Genomic DNA, 20,238 nt, shown 5'->3' with positions numbered 1-20,238 from the left:
CACACCACTTTTGGGGAAGGATAGGACTTCTGGTAAGAAGCTCAGCAGAGACACGGAAGACCTAATTGCTACAATCAATCAACTTGACCTCATAGACTTATACAGAACACTCCACCCGACAGCTGCAAAGTAGACTTTTTTTTCTAGTGCACATGGAACATTCTCTAGAATAGATCACATATTGGGTCATAAAACAAACCTTTGCAGATTCCAAAACATCGAAATATTACAAAGCATCTTCTCAGACCACAAGGCCATAAAAGTGGAAATCAATAACAGAAAAATTAGGGAAAAGAAATCAAATACTTGGAAACTGAACAATACCCTGCTCAAAAAGACTGGGTTATAGAAGACATTAAGGAGGGAATAAAGAAATTCATAGACTGCAATAAGAATGAAAACACTTCCTATCAAAACCTCTGGGACACAGCAAAAGCAGTGCTCAGAGGTCAATTTATATCAATAAATGCACACATACATAAAGAAGAAAGAGCCAAAATCAAAGAGCTGTCCCTACAACTTGAACAAACAGAAAGTGAGCAACAAAAGAATCCATCAGGCACCAGAAGAAAACAAATAATAAAAATTAGAGCTGAACTAAATGAATTAGAGAACAGAAAAACTATTGAAAGAATTTACAAAGCCAAAAGCTGGTTCTTTGAAAAAAATAACGAAATTGATAACCCATTGACCAGATTGACTAAAGAAATACAGGAAAGGAAACAAATAACCCAAATAAGAAACGAGACGGGCCATATCACAACAGACCCAACTGAAATTAAAGGAATCATATCAGATTACTATGAAAAATTATACTCAAACAAATAGGAAAACCTAGAAGAAGTGGATGAATTCCTAGAAACACACTACCTACCTAAACTAACACAACCAGAAGTAGAACAACTAAATAGGCCCATAACAAAAGAAGAGATTGGAAAGGTAATCAAAAAACTCCCAGCAACAACAACAAAAAAAGCCCTGGCCCGGACAGCTTCACTGCAGCGTTCTATCAAATTTTCAGAGAAGAGTTAATGCCACTACTACTAAAGGTATTTCAGAGCATAGAAAAGGATGGAATACTACCTAACTCATTCTATGAAGCCAGCATATCCCTGATACCAAAACCAGGTAAAGACACCACAAAAAAAGAAAATTACTAACCTATATCCCTCATGAACATAGATGCAAAAATTCTCAACAAAATTCTAGCCAATAGAATTCAACAACATATCAAAAAAAATAATCTATCATGACCAAGAGGGATTTATAACAGGTATGCAAGGATGATTCAATATTAGAAAAACAATTAATGTAATCCACCATATAAACAAAACAAAAGACAAGAAACACATCATTTTATCAACTGATCCAGAAAAACCATTTGACAAAGTTCAACACCCATTCATGATAAAAACTCTCAGAAAAATACGAATAGAAGGAAAATTCCTCAACATAACAAAGAGCATTTATACAAAGCCAACAGCCAACATCATTCTAAATGGAGAGAGCCTGAAAGCATTTCTCTTGAGAACGGGAACCAGACAAGGATGCCCTTTATCACCCCTCTTATTTAACATTGTGTTGGAGGTGCTAGCCAAAGCAATAAGGCTAGACAAAGAAATAAAGGGCATCTAGATTGGCAAGGAAAAAGTAAAATTATCTCTATTTGCAGATGACATGATCTTATACACAGAAAACCCTAAGGAATCCTCTAGAAAACTACTGAAACTAATAGAAGAGTTCAGTACAGTTTAAGGTTACAAGACACACATACAAAAATCACTTGGATTCCTCTACATCAACAAAAAGAACATCAAAGAGGAAATCACCAAGTCAATACCATTCACAGTAGCTCCCAAGAAGATAAAATACTTAGGAATAAATCTTACCAAAGATGTAAAAGACTTATACAAAGCAAACTACAAGGTACTATTGCAAGAAAATAAAAGGGACCCACATAAGTGCAAAAACATACCTTGCTCATGGATAGGAAGACTTAACACAGTAAAAAATGTCTATTCTACGAAAAGCCATCTATACATACAATGCACTTTCGATCCCAATTCCAATGACATTTTTTAATGATATGGAGAAACAAATCACTAACTTCATATGGAAGGGAAAGAAGCCCGGATAAGTAAAGCACTACTGAAAAAGAAGAAGAAAGTGGGAGGCCTCACTCTACCTGATTTTAGAACCTATTATACAGCCACAGTAGTCAAAACAGCCTGGTAATGGTACAACAATGGACACATAGACCAATGGAACAGAATTAAGAACCTAGATACAAATCCATCCACATATGAACAGCTGATATTTGACAAAGGCCCAGTGTCAGTTAATTGGGGAAAAGATAGTCTTTTTAACAAATGGTGCTGGCATAACTGGATATCCATTTGCAAAAAAATGAAACAGGACCCATACCTCACGCCATGCACAAAAACTAACTCCAAATGGAACAAAGACCTAAACACAAAGTCTAAAATGATAAAGATCATGGAAGAAAAAATAGGGACAATGTTAGGAGCCCTAATACAAGGCATAAACAGAATACAAAACATTACTAAAAATGGCAAAAAGAAACCAGATAACTGGGAGCTCCTAAAAATCAAACACCTATGCTCATCCAAAGACTTCACCACAAGAGTAAAAAACCACCTACAGACTGGGAAAAAATTTTCAGCTATGACATCTCCAACCGGTGCTTGATCTCTAAAGTCTACATGATTCTGCTAAAACTCAACCACAAAAAGACAAATAACCCAAGTAAAAATTGGGCAAAGGATATGCATACGCACTTCACTAAAGAAGATATTCAGGCGGCTAACAGATACATGAGGAAATGCTCTCAATCATTAGCCATTAGAGAAATGCAAATTAAAACTACAATGAGATTCCATCTCACTCCAATGAGGCTGACATTAATCCAAAAAACACAAAATAATAAATGTTGGAGAGGCTGTGGAGAGATTGGGACACTTACACACTGCTGGTGGGAATGTAAAATGGTACAACTACTTTGGAAATCGAAGTAGCATTTCCTTAAAAAGCTAGAAATAGAACTATCATACGAGCCAGCAATCCCACACCTCAGAATATATCCTAGAGAAATAAGAGCCTTTACACAAAGAGATATATGCATACTCATGTTTATTGCAGCACTGTTTAGGATAGCAAAAAGCTGGAAGCAACCCAGGTGCCCACCAATGGATGAATGGATAAATTGTGGTCTATTCACACAATCGAATACTACACATCAGTAAAGAACAGTGATGAATCTGTGAAACATTTCATAACATGGAGGAACCTGGAAGGAATTATACTGAGTGAAATTAGTCAGATGCAAAAGGACAAATATTGTATAAGACAACTATTATAAAATCTTGAGAAACTGTTTAAACTGAGAACACATTCTTTTTTGGTTACCAGAGAGGGGAGGGTGGGAGCATGGGAGAGGGTTATTTACTAATTAGATAGAAGATAAGAACAACTTTAGGTGAAGGGAAGGACTACACAGGTGAGGTCAGCAAAACTGGACTAAACCAAAAGGAAAGAAGTTTCCTGAATAAACTGAATGATTCAAAGGTCAGCAAAGCAGGGGCAGAGGTTTGGGGACCATAGCTTCAGGGGACATCTAAGTCAATTGGCAAATTAAATGTTATTAAGAAAACATTCTGCATCCCACTTTGAAGTGTGGCATCTGGGGTATTAAACACTAGCATGCAGCCATCTAATTGCAACAATAGGTCTCAATCCACCTGGATCAAAAGAGAATGAAGAACACGAAGGACACAAGGTAACTACGAGCCCAAGAGACAGAAAGGGCCACATGAAAAAGAGACTACATCATCCTGAGACCAGAAGAATTAGATAGTGCCCGGCTACAACTGATGACTGTCCCGACAGGGAATACAACAGAGAACCCCTGAGGGAGCAGGAGAACAGTCGGATGCAGACCCCAAATTCTCATAAAAAGACCAGACTTAATGGTCTGACTGAGACTAGAAGGACCCCAGTCGTCATGGCCCACAGACCTTCTTTTGGCCCAGGACAGGAACCATTCCCAAAGCCAACTCATCAGACATGAATTAGACTGGATGATGGGTTGGAGATGCTGATGAGGAGTGAGCTACTTGCATCAGGTGGACACTTGAGACTATGTTGGCATCTCCTCTCTGGGGGGGGGGGAGTTGGGAGGGTAGAGGTGGTTAGAAACAGGCAAAATGGTCCTGAGAGGAGAGACTGGAAAGAGGGAGGGGCTGACTCATTAAGGGGAGAGTAAATGGGAGTATGTAGTAAGGTATATATAAGTTTATATGTGAGACTGACTTGATTTGTAAACTTTCACTTAAAGCAAAATAAAAATTACTTTTAAAAAAATTAGGAGGAGGGGGCCAAGATGTCTGACTAGGTAGATGCTACCTTGGATCCCTCTTGCAACAAAGGTTCGGAGAAACAAGTGAATCAATCTTATACATGACAATCTACGAATCCTGACCAACAAACACAGATCTAAAGAGTTGACCTGAGTGACAGAGACCAAGAAAGAACAACTACGGGGAAGCAGCGACCGGTTTTGGAGCCAGGAGTGCAGGGTCCCAGCCAGGGAACCTTGGCGCCGGGCTTTGGACTGGGCGCAGGGGAGCTGAGCATGACATCCTATGACGGTGCAAACACGGGGAGCAGCCCCAGCCCCCTGAACTGACCTGGGGGGGGGCCCAGCCAGTCCACCTTGGTGGCGTGGCAATGCGGCTGGCGGGAGGAGAAGTCACCGGGAAGCAGCAACTGTTTTTAGAGCCAGGAGTGCAGCATCCCAGCTGGGGAACCTTGACGCTGGGCTTTGGACTGGCAGCAGAGGAACTGACTGCAGCTTCTGAGACAGCGCAAGCACGGGCCGCGGGCCTGATCCTTGGGGGTAATCTCTACCCAGCCAGTGCACACAGACAGCGCACCCCTCGGGAATCTCAGATAAAACAGTTATCCCAAGCAAGATAAGTAACTTTGTCTATATTCCGGGGTGCTACTCTATCCTGTTTTTCTGAACCCTCCCCTCCCCTTCTCAGGCGGCTTCATTAACATTGGAATTTCCTGAGTCAGAGGGAGAACTGCTCCAAGGTCTTTCTATTCCTTTTTTTTTTTTCTTTTTTTGGTCTTTTCCTAACCCATTCTTCTGGCCTGAGAGAAGCAGCTACAAAAAACCCAGGGACCAAAAATCCTTCCCTAATTGGACTAAAAACACAGAACCAGCTCCAGCCAAGCATATGTGATCCACAGTCTCAGGCTTTCATCCCTACAGGGAACAAGGTGGCTATTATAATGCAAAGGCATTTCTGATAGAGCTCTGCCTACATTTGTTTTAGCGGATTTACTGGAAAGACAAATTTCCCAGGTCTGATATCTCTGCATATTCAACAGAGCCCTCACTGACCCAAAATAAGGAACTGAGGGCTGAAGCTCCCCCCAGGCCACCTAGCCTCCTGCCTTAGGGGTCTAAGGAGGGTGACACCTACCAATCTGTAGACGTACTTGCGTTGGGGGCCTAAGGTACAGCTGCAGAGCCCACCTACCAAGGTGCTTTAGGAATAGAGACGCACTCACCGCACTGACACTTGGGGGAAGCCTGTCAGCATCCTGCCCCCCCCAGAGTGTGAACCCCAGATGCTACTAGAATCTGGTGTACACAACTATCACCACTACTTCTCAAGGTGGATAGGTAAAAGTGTGCATCACAGACTTGATGACCCAAAATCAGATTCTACTCAAGAATAGTGAATGGATTCAGGCATATATATCTGGTAACACCCCAAAACAGCTGGTAATAGGTCATAAGTAAGTTAAGGGCTACAACAATCAGGACAGCGCAATCTAGTAGCCCATCCACATATATCGAAAGAAAACAAAACAAGATAAGACTCAGTGAGCAAATATAGAATAAATCACTACAATATCTTAGTGATGGCTCAGAGACAGCAGTTGATATCAAACCACATAAAGAAGCAGACCATAACTGCTTCTACAACCCCCCAAACTAAAGAATCAAAATCTTTCCCAAATGAAGATACAATCCTGGAACTATCAGATACAGAATATAAAAAACTAATTTACAGAATGCTTCAAGACATCAGGGATGACCTCAGAAATGAAATAAGGCAATCTGCAGAAAAAGCCAAGGAACACACTGATAAAACAGTTGAAGAACTCAAAAAGATTATTCAGCAACATTGTGAAAAAATTAATAAGTTGCAAGAATCCATAGAGAGACAACATTCAGGAATTCAAAAGATCAACAATAAAATTACAGAATTAGACAACTCAATAGGAAGTCAGAGGAGCAGACTCGAGCAATTAGAATGCAGACTGGGACATCTGGAGGACCAGGGAATTAACACCAATAGAGCTGAAAAAAAAATCAGATAAAAGAATTAAAAAAAAATGAAGAAACCCTAAGAATCATGCGGGACTCTATCAAGAAGGATAACTTGCATGTGATTGGAGTCCTAGAACAGGGAGGGAGGACACAAAACACAGAGAGAGTAGTTGAAGATCTGCTGACAGAAAACTTCCCTGACATCTTGAAAGACGAAAGGATATCTATCCAAGATGCTCATCGAACCCCATTTAAGATTGATCCAAAAAGAAAAACACCAAGACATATTATCATCAAACTTGCCAAAACCAAAGATAAACAGAAAATTTTAAAAGCAGCCAGGGAGAAAAGAAAGGTCTCCTACAAGGGAGAATCAATAAGAATAAGTTCAGACTACTCAGCAGAAACCATGTAGGCAAGAAGGCAATAGGATGACATATACAGAGCACTGAAGGAGAAAAACTGCCAGCCAAGGATCATATATCCAGCAAAACTCTCTCTGAAATATGAAGGCGAAATGAAGATATTTACAGATAAACACAAGCTTAGAGAATTTGCAAAAACCAAACCAAAGCTACAAGAAATACTAAAGGAAATTGTTTGGTCAGAAAACCAATAATATCAGATACCAGCACAACACAAGGTCACAGAACAGAACATCCTGATATCAACTCAAACAGGGAAATCACAAAAACAGATTAAGATTAATTAAAAAAAATGCTCAAAACAGGGAATCATTGAAGTCAATACGTAAAAGATCACAATAATCAAAAAGAGGGACTAAATACAGGTGACATAGAACCGCCATATGGAGAGGGATACAAGGTGATATAGGACAATAGAAGTTAGATTTTTACTTAGAAAAATAGGGGTAACCCATATTAAGGTAACCACAAAGAGGTATAACAACTCCATAACTCAAAATAAAAACCAAGAAAAATGTAACAACCCAGCAAACACAAAGTCAAATACTATGAAAACGAGGAACACACAATTTACAAAGAAAAATCTCTCAGCACAAAAAAGTAAGTGGAAAAATGAAATTGGCAACAACACACATAAAAAGGCATCAAAATGACAACCCTAAACACACACTTTTCTATAATTACGCTGAATGTAAATGGACTGAATGCACCAATAAAGAGACAGAGAGTCTCAGACTGGATAAAGAAACACAATCCATCTATATGCTGCCTACAAGAGACACACTTTAGATTTAGAGACACAAACAAACTAAAACTCAAAGGATGGAAAAAAATATATCAAGCAAACAATAAGCAAAAAAGAAGAGGAGTAGCAATATTAATTTCTGACAAAATAGACTTTAAAGTTAAATCCAACACAAAGGATAAAGAAGGACACTGCATAATGATAAAAGGGACAATTGACCAGAAAGATATAACCATATTAAACATTTATGCACCCAGTGACATGGCTGCAAAATACATAAAACAAATTTTAACAGAACTGAAAAGTGAGATAGACACCTCCACAATTATACTAGGAGACTTCAACACGCCACTTTCAGAGAAGGACAGAACACCCACTAAGAAGCTCAATAGAGACACGGAAGACCTAATTACAACAATCAACCAACTTGACCTCATTGACTTATACAGAACTCTCCACCCAACTGCTGCAAAGTATACTTTTTTTTCTGGCACACATGGAACATTCTCTAGAATAGACCACATATTAGGTCATAAAAAAAACCTTTGCAGAATCCAAAACATAGAAATATTACAAAGCATCTTCTCAGACCACAAGGCCATAAAAGTGGAAATCAATAACAGAAAAATTAGGGAAAAGAAATCAAATACTTGGAAACCAAACAATACCCTCCTGAAAAAAGACTGGGTTATAGAAGACATCAAGGAGGGAATAAGGAAATTCATAGACTGCAACGAGAATAAAAACACTTCCTATCAAAACCTCTGGGACACAGCAAAAGCAGTAATCAGAGGCCAATTCATATCGATAAATGCACACATACAAAAAGAAGGAAGAGCCAAAAGCAGAGAACTGTCCCGACAACTTGAACAAATAGAAAGTGAGCAACAAAAGAATCCATCAGGCACCAGAAGAAAACAAATAATAAAAATTAGAGCTGAACTAAATGAATTAGAGAACAGAAAAACTATTGAAAGAATTAACAAAGCCAAAAGCTGGTTCTTTGAAAAAATTAACAAAATTGATAAACCATTGGCCAGACTGACTAAAGAAATACAGGAAAGGAAAGAAATAACCTGAATAAGAAACGAGATGGGCCACATCACAACAGACCCAACTGAAATTAAAAGAATCATATCAGATTATTACAAAAAATTATACACTAACAAATTTGCAAACCTAGAAGAAATGGATGAATTCCTGGAAAAACACTACCTACCTAAACTAACACAATCAGAAGTAGAACAACTACATAGACCCATAACAAAAAAAGAGATTGAAATGGTAATCAAAAAACTCCCAACAAAAAAAGCCCTGGCCCGGATGGCTTTACTGCAGAGTTCTACCAAACTTTCAGAAAAGAGTTAACACCACTACTACTAAAGGTATTTCAAAGCATAGAAAATGACAAATACTACCTAACTCATTCTATGAAGCCACCATTTCCCTGATACCAAAACCAGGTAAAGACATCACAAAAAAAGAAAAGTACAGACCTATATCACTCATGAACATAGATGCAAAAATCCTCAACAAAATTCTAACCAATAGAATTCAACAACATATCAAAAAAAATAATCCACTATGACCAAGTGGGATTTATACCAGGTATGCAAGGCTGGTTTAATATTAGAAAAACCATTAATGTAATCCACCATATAAATAAAACAAAAGACAAAAACCACATGATCTTATCAATTGATGCAGAAAAGGCACTTGACAAAGTCCAACACCCGTTTATGATAAAAACTCTCACCAAAATAGGAATTGAAGAAAAATTCTTCAGCATAATAGGGACATCTATATAAAGCCAACAGCCAACATCACTCTAAATGGAGAGAGCCTGAAAGCATTTCCCTTAAGAACGGGAACCAGACAAGGATGCCCTTTATCACAGCTCTTATTCAACATTATCCTAGAGGTCCTAGCCAGAATAATTAGGCTAGACAAAGAAATAAAGGGCATCCAGATTGGCAAGGAGAAAGTAAAATTATCTCTATTTGCAGATGACATGATCTTATACACAGAAAACCCTAAGGAATCCTCTAGAAAACTACTGAAACTAATAGAAGAGTTTGGCAGAGTCTCAAGTTATAAGATAAACATACAAAAATCACTTGGATTCCTCTGCATCAACAAAAAGAACATAGAAGAGGAAATCACCAAGTCAATACCATTCACAGTAGCTCCCAAGAAGATAAAATACTTAGGAATAAATCTTACCAAAGATGTAAAAGACCTATACAAAGAAAACTACAAAGTACTAATGCAAGAAACTAAAAGGGACCTACATAAGTGGTCCTTGCTCATGGATAGGAAAACTTAACATAGTAAAAATGTCTATTCTACCAAAAGCCATCTATACATACAATGCACTTCGGATCCAAACTCCAATGACATTTTTTAAAGTGATGGAGAAACAAATCACCAACTTCATATGGAAGGGAAAGAAGCCCCGGATAAGTAAAGCATTACTGAGAAAGAAGAAGAAAGTGGGAGGCCTCACCCTACCTGATTTTAGAACCTATTATACAGCTACAGCAGTCAAAACAGCCTGGTATTGGTACAACAGGCACATAGACCAATGGAACAGAATTGAGAACCCAAATATAAATCCATCCACATATGAGCAGCTGTTATTTGACAAAGGCCAAGTGTCAGTTAATTGGGGAAAAGATAGTCTTTTTAACAAATGGTGCTGGCATAACTGGATATCCATTTGCTAAAAAAATGAAACAGGACCCATACCTCACACCATGCACAAAATATAACTCCAAGTGGATCAAAGACCTAAACATAAACACTAAAACGACAAAGATCATGGAAGAAAAAATAGGGACAACGTTAGGAGCCCTAATACATGGCATAAACGGAATACAAAACGATACCGAAAAGGACGAAGAGAAACCCGGTAAGTGGGAGCTCCTAAAAATCAAACACCTATGCTCATCTAAAGACTTCACGGAAAGAGTAAAAAGACCACCTACAGATTGGGAAAGAATTTTCAGCTATGACATCTCCGACCAACGCCTGATCTCTAAAATCTATATGATTCTGTCAAAACTCAACCACAAAAAGACAAACGACCCAATCAAGAAGTGGGCAAAGGATATGAACACGCACTTCACTAAAGAAGATATTCAGGCAGCTAACAGATACATGAGAAAATGCTCTCGATCATTAGCCATTAGAGAAACGCAAATTAAAACTACGATGAGATTCCATCTCACTCCAACAAGGCTGGCATTAATCCAAAAAACACAAAATAATAAATGTTGGAGAGGCTGCAGAGAGATTGGAACTCTTATACACTGCTGGTAGAATGTAAAATGGTACAACCACTTTGGAAATCTATCTGCTGTTATCTTAAAAAGTTAGAAATAGAACTACCATACAACCCAGAAATTCCACTCCTCGGAATATACTCTAGAGAAATAAGAGCCTTCGCTCAAACAGATATATGCACACCCATGTTTATTGCAGCTCTGTTTACAATAGCAAAAGCTGGAAGCAACCAAGGTGTCCATCAACGGATGAATGGATAAATAAATTGTGGTATATTTACACAATGAAATGCTACGCATCGATAAAGAACGGTGACGAATCTGTGAAACATTTCATAACATGGAGGAACCTGGAAGGCATTATGCTGAGTGAAATGAGTCAGAGGCAAAAGGACAGATATTGTCTAAGACCAGTATTATAAGATCTTGAGAAACAGTATAAACTGAGAAGAACACATACTTTTGTGGTTACAAGTGGGGGAGGGAGGCAGGGTTGGAGAGAGCAATTTACTGATTAGTTAGTAGATAAGAACTGCTTTAGGTGAAGGGAAGGACAATACTCAATACATGGAAGGTCAGCTCAACTGGACTGGACCAAAAGCAAAGAAGTTTCCGGGATAAACTGAATGCTTTGAAGGGTAGCGGAGCAAGGATGGGGGTTTGGGGACCATGATTTAAGGGGACTTCTAAGTCAATTGGCAAAATAATTCTATTATGAAAACATTCTGCATCCCACTTTGAAATGTGGCGTCTGGGGTCTTAAATGCTAACAAGCGGCCATCTAAGATGCATCAATTAGTCTCAACCCACCTGGAGCAAAGGAGAATGAAGAACACCAAGGTCACATGATAACTATGAGCCCAAGAGACAGACAGGGCCACATGAACCAGAGACTTACATCATCTTGAGACCAGAAGAACTAGTTGGTGCCCGGCCACAACTGATGACTGCCCTGACAGGGAGACAACAGAGAACCCCTGAGGGAGCAGGAGATCAGTGGGATGCAGACCCCAAATTCTCATAACAAGACCATACTTAATGGTCCGACTGAGACTAGAGGAATCCCGGCGGTCATGGTCCCCAAACCTTCTGTTGGCCCAGGACAGGAACCATTCCCAAAGACAACTCATCAGACGTGGAAGGGACTGGACAATGTGTTGGAGAGAGATGCTGATGAAGAGTGAGCTATTTGTATCAGGTGGACACTTGAGACTGTGTTGGCATCTCCTGTCTGGAGGTGGGATGGGAGGATAGAGAGAGTTGGAAGCTGGCAAAATTGTCACGAAAGGAGAGACTGGAGGGCAGATTCATTAGCGGGATAGCGGCTGGGAGTATGGGGTAAGGTGTATATAAACTTATACGTGACAGTTTGACTTGATTTGTAAATGTTCACTTGAAGCTCAATAAAAGTTAAAAAAAAAATTAAAAAAAGAAAGCAACACCCTTCTTCCATCTTCCAATCAAATGGTCATACTTTTCTTTTTTTAATAGGTTCATCAAAAGCACACTTAAGATCACATTTCTAGCAACATTCTGTTGTTGGCACAATATGTATTCTGTCAGTTTGTCATACTGTGGGGACTTGTGTGTTGCTGTGATGCTGGAAGCTATGCCACCGGTATTCAGATACCAGCAGGGTCACCCATGGAGGACAGGTTTCAGCTGAGCTTCCAGACTAAGACAGACTAGGAAGAAGGACCCAGCAGTCTACTTCTGAAAAGCATTAGCCAGTGAAGACCTTATAAATAGCAGCAGAAAATTGTCTGATATAGGGTTGGAAGATGAGTCCCCCAGGTTGGAAGGCACTCAAAAGGTGACTGGGGAAGAGCCGCCTCCTCAAAGTAGAGTCGACCTTAACGACATGGGCAGAGTAAAGCTTTTGGGGCCTTCATTCACTGATGTGGCACGACTCAAAATGGGAAGAGACAGCTGCAAACATCCATTAATAATCAGAACCTGGAATGTACAAAGTATGAATGTAGGAAAATTGGAAATCGTCAAAAATGAAATGGAACACATAAACATCGATATCCTAGGCATTAGTGAGCTGAAATGGACTGGTATGGGCCATTGAGAATCAGACAATCATATAGTCTACTCTGTTGGGAATGACAACTCAAAGAGGAATGGTGTTGCATTCATCCTCAAAAAGAACATTTCAAGGTCTATCCTGAAGTACAACGCTGTCAGTGATAGGATAATATCCATACATCTACAAGAAAGACCAGTTAATACGACTATTACTCAAATATACGCACCAACCACTAGGGCCAAAGATGAAGAAATAGATTTTTATCAGCTGCTGCAGTCTGAAATTGACCAAACATGCAATCAAGATGCATTGATAATTTCTGGCGATTGGAATGCAAAAGTTGGAAACAAAGAAGAAGGATCAGTAGTTGGAAAATATGGCCTTGGTGATAGACACAATGCCGGAGATTGAATGATAGAATTTTGCATGACCAACGACTTCATTGCAAATACCTTCTTTCACCAACATAAACGGCGAATATACACATGGACCTCACCAGATGGAACACACAGAAATCAGATTGACTACATCTGTAGAAAGAGATGATAGAAAAGCTCAATATCATCAGTCAGAACAAGGCCAGGGGCTGACTGTGGAACAGACCATCAACTGCTCATATGCAAGTTCAAGCCAAAACTGAAGAAAATCAGAACAAGTCCACAAAAGCCCATAAATGACCTTGAGTATATCCCACCTGAATTTAGATACAATCTCAAGAATAGATTTGACGCATTGAACACTAGTGACGGCAAACCAGACGAGTTTTGCAATGACATCAAGAACATCATCCATGAAAAAAGCAAGAGGTCACTGAAAAGACAGGAAAGAAAGAAAAGACCGGGATGTATGTCAGGGGAGACTCTGAAACTTGCTCTTGAGCGTCCAGCAGCTAAAGCAAAAGGAAGAATTGGTGAAGTAAAAGAATTGAACAGAATATTTCAAAGGGCCTCTCGAGAAGACAAAGTAAAGTATTATAATGACATGTGCAAAGACCTGGAGATGGAAAACCAAAAGGGAAGAACATGCTCAGCATTTCTCAAGCTGAAAGAACTGAAGAAAAAATTCAAGCCTCAAGTTGCAATAGTGAAGGATTCTATGGGGAAATATTAAACGACGCAGAAAGCATCAAAAGAAGATGGAAGGAATATACACAGTCATTGCACCAGATAGAATTGGTCGATATTCAACCATTTCAAGAGGTGGCATATGATCAGGAACCGATGGTACTGAAGGAAGAAGTCCAAGCTGCTCTGAAGGCCCTGGCGAAAAACAAGGCTCCAGGAATTGATGGAATATCAATTGAGATGTCTCAACAAACAGATGCAGTGCGGGAGGTGCTCACTCATCTATACCAAGAAATATGGAGGACAGCTTCTTGACCAACTAGCTGGAATGGATCCATATTTATGCCTATTCCCAAGAAAGGTGATCCTACCAAATGTGGGAATTATAGAACAATATCATTAGTATCACACGCAAGCAAAACTTTCCTGAAGATCATTCAAAAACACTGTAGCAGTATATCCACAGGGAACTGCCAGAAATTCAGGCCGGTTTCAGAGGAGGATGTGGAACCAGGGATATCATTGCTGATGTTAGGTGGATCCTGGCTGAAAGCAGAGAATACCAGAAGGATGTTTACCTGTGTTTTATTGACTATGCAAAGGCATTTGACTGTGTGGACCATAACGAAGTATGGATAACACTGCAAAGAATGGGAATTTCAGAACAACGAATTGTGCTCATGAGGAACCTTTACGTAGATCAAGAGGCAGTAGTTCGGACAGAACAAGGGGATACTGGTTGGTTTAAAGTTAGGAAAGGTGTGCGTCAGGGTTGTATTCTTTCACCATACCTATTTAATCTGCATGCCGAGCAAATAATCCAAGAAGCTGGACTATATGAAGAACCGTGCATCAGGATTGGAGGATGACTCATTAACAACCTGCGTTATGCAGATGACACAAACTTGCTTACTGAAAGTGAAGAGGACTTGAGGCACTTACTAGTGAAGATCAAAGACCACAGCCTTCAGTATGGATTACACCTCAACATAAAGAAAACAAAAATCCTCACAACTGGACCAATGAGCAACATCATGATAAACAGAGAAAAGACTGAAGTTGTCAAGGATTTCATTTTACTTGGATCCACAATCAAAAGCCACAGAAGCAGCAGTCAAGAGATCAAAAGACACATTGCATTGGGCAAATCTGCTGCAAAGGACCTCTTCAAAGTGTTGAAGAGCAAAGATGTCACCCTGAAGACTAAGGTGCGCCTGACCCAAGCCAGGGTATTTCCAATCACATCATATGCATGTGAAAGCTGGACAATGAATAAGGAAGACTGAAGAAGAGTTGATGCCTTTGAATCGTGGTGCTGGAGAAGAATATTGAATATACATGGACTGCCAAAAGAACGAACATATCTGTCTTAGAGTACAACCAGAATGCTCCTTAGAAGCAAGGATGGTGAGACTGCGTCTTACATACGTTGGACATGTTGTCAGGAGGGATCAATCCCTGAAGAAGGACATCATGCTTGGCAGAGTACAGGGTCAGCAGAAAAGAGGAAGACCCTCAATGAGGTGGATAGACACAGTGGCTGCAACAATGAGCTCAAGCATAACAACGATTGTAAGGATGGTGCAGGACCAGGCAGTGTTTCGTTCTATTGTGCATAGGGTCGCTATGAGTCGAAACCGACCAGACGGCACCTAACAACAAGGATGATAAAGGCTTTCTCTATAGCTGTCTTCACTTCCTTCTGATTCCTCATCAGAATCACCTTTGATACCCATAACTCTACCAACAGTCTCTTTAAGGAAAGTTAGACTTTTGCTATTAGACACTTTAAAACTCTTCCAGCCTCTACCCATTACCCAATTCGAAAACCACTTCTATATTTAACTTACGTGCTAGAGCGGCACCCAACTCCTGGCTCCAAATCCTTAAATACCTAGTTCTTCTTTAACAGAGATACCACATGTGGGTCACTTTAACATCAAAAGTTTGTTTTCTCACAGTTTAGGATGCTAAACGTCTGAATTGAGGGTGCCATCTGTATGGGAAATCTTTCTCTGTCACGTCTGGAGGATGACCCTTGACTCTTTTGAGCTTCTACTCCTCAGTGATTTTCATGGGTCTTGGAATCTCTTTTCCCCATCTCTCCTAGCTCACTTGCTTGTTTAATCTGTTTTATATCTCAAAAGAAATTGACTCAAGGCACATTCTAACTAATCCTGTTTCTTTAACATAACAAAGATGACCCATCCCCATATGAGGTTATAACCATAGACCTAGAGGTTAGGATTCACCACACATATTTTGGGGGGATACAATTCAGTCCATAACATTATTCCCTCAGGTACTCAAGCCTCATTTTTTTTTTTTTTTTAACAATGCCATCAGTGTACCTTCAACTTCTTTTTACAGTGTGAGCAGTTTTTGATTATATATTGCCTTCTGAAATGGTTGGTCATCAACCGGTTCTTTTTGGTACACTGACTGGGGATATTTTTTCCATTTTCTTTTACTGCTTCCTGTGTCATGCAGTTTTTTGCCCATAAAATCTTTCAGTAACGCAGCTTACAGCTTGAATTTGCTCTTCAGTTCTTTCATCTTGAGAAATACCTATTGTGTTCTTTCGTTTTAGTTTTCTAACTCTGTCTTTGCACATTTCACTGTCATACTTTTCCTTGTCTTCCTGAGCCAATCTATGAAATCTTCAGGCCTTTATTTCATCATTTGTTTGTTTGTTTGTTTTAGCTACTGCGCAATTAAGACCAAGTTTTAGGATCTCCTGACATCTGTTTGGGACTTTCCTTTCTTTCCTATGTTTTTAATGACCTTTTACTTTCCTCATGCTGGTGCACTTGATGTCATCCCAAAACTCTTCTGGTCTTCAGTAATTAGTGTTCAGTAAATTATATCTATTCTTGAAATACTGTCTAAATTTAGGTGGAATGTATTCGAGGTTATGCTCTGGCTTTAACAGACTTGTTCTGATTTTCTTCAGCTTCAGCTGGTACTCGTACATGAGCAACTAATGTCTATTCCATAGTTGGCTCCTGGCTTTTTCTTGATGTAGGATATCATTCCTTTCCACAGATGTAGTTTATCTGATTCCTGTGTAATTCATCTGGCGAGGTCAATGTGTACAGTTATCAATTGTATTGTTTAAAAAGTATTTTTTGATGAATTGGTCTTGCATAATTCTATCATGCAATCTCCAGGATTGTTCCTATCACCAAGGCCATATTTGCTAACTACTGTCTCTTCATTTCCAATTCGCACATTCCAATCACCAATAATTGTCAATGCACCTTGATTGTACATTCAAGCAATTTCAGGCTTTAACAGTTTGTAAAAATCTTCAATTTCTTCATCTTTGTCTTTTGTTCAATTTAAACAATTATTGTATTAATCGGTGTTCCTTTTAGGGCTGTAAATACTAACCTATCACTGACAGTGTTGTGTTTCAGGGTAGGTCTCAAAATTTTTTTTAATTGTATTTTAGATGGTGATTTACAAACCAACTAGCTTCTCATTAAACAGCTAGCACACATATTGTTTTATGACACTGGGTACCAACACCACAATGTGTCAATGCTCTCCCTTTTAAACCATGGGTTTACTATTATGAGTTTTCCTGTCCCCTGCTTCTTCTAGTCCTTGCCCCTGGGCTGTTGTGCCCCTTTAGTGTCTTCTTTTATTGGGCCGGTCTAATCTTTGGCTAAAGCATGAACCTCAAGAGTGACTTCATCACTGAGCTAAAAGGGTATTCGGGGGTCATAATTTCAGGGCCTCTCCAGTCTGTCGGATCAGTAAGTCTGGTCTTTGTGAGTTAGAATTTTGTTTTACATTTTTCTCCACCTGTCTGGAACCTTCAATAGTGATCTCAGTCAGAGCAGTCAGTGATGGTAGCCAGGTACCATGTAATTTTACTGGACATAGTCTGGTGGAGGCCGGGTAGTTGTGATCCATTAGTCTTTTGGACGAATCTTTCCCTTGTATCTTTACTTTTCTTCATTTTCCCTTGCTTGCAAATGGGTGAGACCAGTGGAATATTTTTGATGGCCTCTCACAGCCTTTTAAGACCCCAGACACTACTCACCAAAATAGAATGTAGAACATTTTCTTTATAAGTTTTTTTATGCCAATTGTGCTACATGTTTCCCAAGACTATAGTCCTCAGTCCAGTAATTAAGTCCATCAGGGAGTTTGGATGTGTCTATGGCACTGCTATGACCTTGCCTTGTACAAGTCATGCTGTCTTCCCCAGTATTGTGTCTTACCTTTCACCAAAGTTACCACTTATCTACTGACTATTTTATGTTTTTCCATGCCCAACTTCCCCCTCCGTAACATCAAAGATTTTTTTTCTTTTTGTGTGTAAACCTTGGTTTTTATAGTAGTGGTCTCTTGTAACTTATTGCATTCAGCATGATGCCATCTAGATTTATCCATCTTGTGAGATGCTTCCCCGATTCATCATTGTTCTTTACTCTCGCGCAGTGCTCCATTGCGTGTATTACTATCTTTTGTTTATCCATTCATGCGTAGATGGACCCTTTATTATGTTGAGGAATTTCCTTTCTATACCTATTTGAGAGTTTTTATCAGGAATGGATGTTGGTCTTTGACAAATGACTCTTCTGCATTGATTGATATGATCAGGTGGCTCTTTTACTTATGTGGTGGTTTATGTTGATTGATATTCTAATGTTGAACCATCCTTGCATAACTGGTATGACTCCTACTTGGTTGTGGTATTTTTTTTTTATATGATACTGAACTCTATTGGTTAGAATTTTGTCAAGAATATTTGCATCTATATCCATGAGATATATTGGTCTGTAATTTTCCTTTTTTGTGGTGTCTTTGCCTCGTTTTGGTATCAGGGTTATGCTGGCTTCGTAGAATGAATTTGGAAGTATTGCTTCTTTTTCTATGTTCTGAAATAGTTTGAGTAGTACTGACTTAAGGTCTTCTCTGAATGTTTGGTAGAATTCTCCAGTGAAACCATCTGGGCCAGGGCTTTTTTTTTGTTGGGATTTTTTTTGTTATTGTTGTTACCTTTTCAATCCCTTCTATTGTTATGGGTCTGTTTGTACTTTCGACATCATTTTGTGTTAGTTTGAGTAGGTAGTATATTTATAGAAATTTGTCCATTTCTTCTAGGTTTCGAATTTCTCAGAGTATACTTTCATAATACTCTGTTATGATCCTTTTTATTTTAGCTGGATCTGTTATAATGGACCCCATTTCATTTCTTATTTGGGTTATTTGCATCTCTCCTGTTTTCCTTTTGTCAGTTTGGCCAGTGGTCTGTCAATTTTGATGATCCTTTCAAAGCACCAACTTTTGGATCTGTTGATTTGTTCTATTGTTTTTCTATAATCTATTTCATTTATTCCTGCTCTGATTTTTATTATTTCCTTTCTTCTGTTGGCTGTGTACTTCTTTTTGCTGTTCTCGTTCTATTTGTTTGACTTATGTAGCTAATGTTTTGATCATGTCCTTTCTTTTTTGATATGTGCAGCTATTGCTATAAATAGATAAGTGATCTCTGCCTTTGCTTTGTCCCAAAGGTTTTGGTATGATGTGTCCTAATTCTTGTTTGACTCTAGGAATTTTTTTTAAATCCGTCTTTGACTTCTTCTATCAGCCAGTGGTTTTATTCAATTTCCATGTAACGGATTTTTTTTTTCCTTGCTCTTCCTTGTTTGTTATCTTTCTTTGTGGTTACCTTGAAATTTACCCTTATCTTCCTAGGTTTAAACCACCCTTTTATTATTTGGTATTGCCTTGCCTTCTTCTCCATTGGAAAGTTCTATAACTATGTTGTTTATTCTCTTTTAGTTTTTTGATGAAGTTGTGATTCACAGATTAATCTCTCTGGTTGTAAATCTTTTACTTTTGATAGTCCTTGAGGATTCATTTCCTAGGTTGGTATCTGGCAGGTGCAATCTTGCATCCTAGATTCAGGCTGTTGTCTGATGTTGTTTGTTTTCAAACTGAAAGTCTCCTTTTAATAATTCTTGTAAGGTTGGTTTGGTGTTCACTTATTCTCTTAATTTCTGTTTATCTGGAAATGTCCTAATTAAAACCATCATTTTTTTTTTGAGGTTGATTTTCATGAGATTTCTTAAAAATTTGTAGTGTGCTTTAAGTAAAAGTTTACAAACCAAGTCAATCTCTCATACAACAATTTACGTACACCTTGCTATATACTCCTAGTTTCTCTATCCTTAATGACACAGCACACTCCTTCCCTCCACTGTCTATTTTCATGTCCATTCAGCCAGCTTCTGACTCCCTCTGCCCTCTCATCTCTTCTCCAGACAGGAGCTGCCCACATAGCTTCATGTGTCTACTTGATCC

The sequence above is a fragment of the Elephas maximus genome, chromosome Y (assembly GCF_024166365.1).
Source record: "Elephas maximus indicus isolate mEleMax1 chromosome Y, mEleMax1 primary haplotype, whole genome shotgun sequence".
NCBI lineage: Eukaryota > Metazoa > Chordata > Mammalia > Proboscidea > Elephantidae > Elephas > Elephas maximus.
This window is presented reverse-complemented; position numbering follows the sequence as displayed.